The 1793-nt window shown below is 41.2% G+C and overlaps 1 non-coding gene across 1 annotated transcript; it reads right to left on the bottom strand.

Moving 5' to 3' along the window:
• Nucleotides 1-282: 282 nt before the first annotated feature.
• On the bottom strand, nt 283-389 carry LOC127099227 (small nucleolar RNA R71). The gene has a single exon (XR_007793756.1). It is a non-coding gene; the product is annotated as a small nucleolar RNA R71 (small nucleolar RNA).
• Between the last annotated feature and the right edge of the window lie 1404 nt (nt 390-1793).

Genomic DNA, 1793 nt, shown 5'->3' with positions numbered 1-1793 from the left:
TTTGAACTTAAACCATCCTTGTTGCAACTAGTGCAACAGAGACAATTCGCGGGTCTCGCTACTGAGAACCCTAACCAACATTTAAAAATATTTCTTCAATTAGCAGATACTTTTAAAACCAATGGAGCTTCTCCTGAGGCAATACGTTTAAGATTATTTCCTTTTTCCCTCAAAGATAAAGCCCTATCATGGTTAGATTCCCTTCCACCCAATTCCATTACGACTTGGGATAACCTTAGAAGAGTTTTTCTTGCTAGATATTTTCCCCCGAGTAAGACCGCCGTTCTTCAAAGCCATATAACTAGATTTACCGAAAACCATGGAGAATCGTTGTTCGAAGCTTGGGAGAGATATAAAGAGTTGTTACGAGCATGCCCACATCATGGTTTAGAAAATTGGTTAATCATTCAAACCTTCTATAATGGACTTCATTATAACACAAAGATGACCATCGACGCTGCCGCAGGCGGTGCTCTGATGAACAAACCTTACCCTGAAGCCAGTGCCCTCATCGAAGATATGGCTCAAAACCATCAATCATGGGGAGTCGAACGAGCGACAGTTGAAAAGAAGGAAGCCCAAGGAGGAGTGCATGAACTAAGCTCTATAGACATGATGCAAGCTAAAATGAACGCATTAGCCCTTAAAGTCGAGCATATGTACACGAACCCGAATACTGTAGCCGCAGTTTCGTCGGATTATGAGATATGTGGAACCCAAGGACACCAATCCGCAGAATGCAGTCTATTGACGAAACCCACTCCGAGCAAGTGAACTACACCCAAGGGAACCCATATTCGAATACCTATAATCCTGGATGGAGGAATCACCCTAACTTCTCCTATAAAAACAATAACCCTATTCAAAATAATGCACCTCCGAGACCTAGTTATCAAGCCCCTATATCAAATCAACCTATGCAACCTGTACCACCGAAGCCGAGCCTTGAGAAAATTATGGAAAATTTTATCACCGCTCAAACCCAACAAAACAAGGAGTTCATGAATCAAAACATTCATGTTAACAAATTGATTACTCAGTTAGGAACCAAGGTTGACCAAATAGTTACTCATACCAAGATGCTTGAAACCCAGATCTCTCAGGTAGCCTTAAACCAAGCCCCTCAGACTACACCTGGAGGACAATTCCCTGGACAACCTCAACAAAATCCGAGAGGACAAGCCAATGCCATTAACCTACGAAGTGGGAACGCTTATGATGAGCCACCAAACCCTAGATTGACTAAACCCGAAACTTCTAAGGAATGTACCAAACCCACGGACGAAGTAAAGGAACCAGAGGAATCTGAAAACCAGGAAGGTCGAGATAAAGGAGAAGAACCTAAAGATAAAATTTACGTACCACCCCCGCCATATAAACCACCTATACCATATCCCCAAAGACTCAAACAAACCCAGATCAATAAACAGTATCAGAAATTTATTAAAGTTATAGAAAAACTTCATGTAGAAATCCCTTTCACATAAGCCATCACCCAAATACCTTCTTATGCAAAGTTTCTCAAAGACATCCTTACCAACAAACGTAGACTTGACGATCCGAAGCCTTTGGAATGTAATGCTATTTCCGAGGACAAATTAGCAAAGAAAGATAAAGATCCTGGAAATTTCTCCATTCCTTGCCTTTTGGGTAATCATGTCATCGAAAAAGCTTTTCTAGACTTAGGAGCTAGTGTGAGCTTAATGCCCTTAGCAGTTTGTGAGAGGTTAAACTTAGGAGAATTACAACCCACTAAGATGTCACTTCAGTTAGCCGATAGATCTGTTAAATAT

Source organism: Lathyrus oleraceus, chromosome 6 (genome assembly GCF_024323335.1).
Source record: "Lathyrus oleraceus cultivar Zhongwan6 chromosome 6, CAAS_Psat_ZW6_1.0, whole genome shotgun sequence".
Lineage (NCBI taxonomy): Eukaryota > Viridiplantae > Streptophyta > Magnoliopsida > Fabales > Fabaceae > Lathyrus > Lathyrus oleraceus.
The sequence above is the reverse complement of the archived record's forward strand: the minus strand, read 5'-3'. Positions and strand labels throughout refer to the sequence as shown.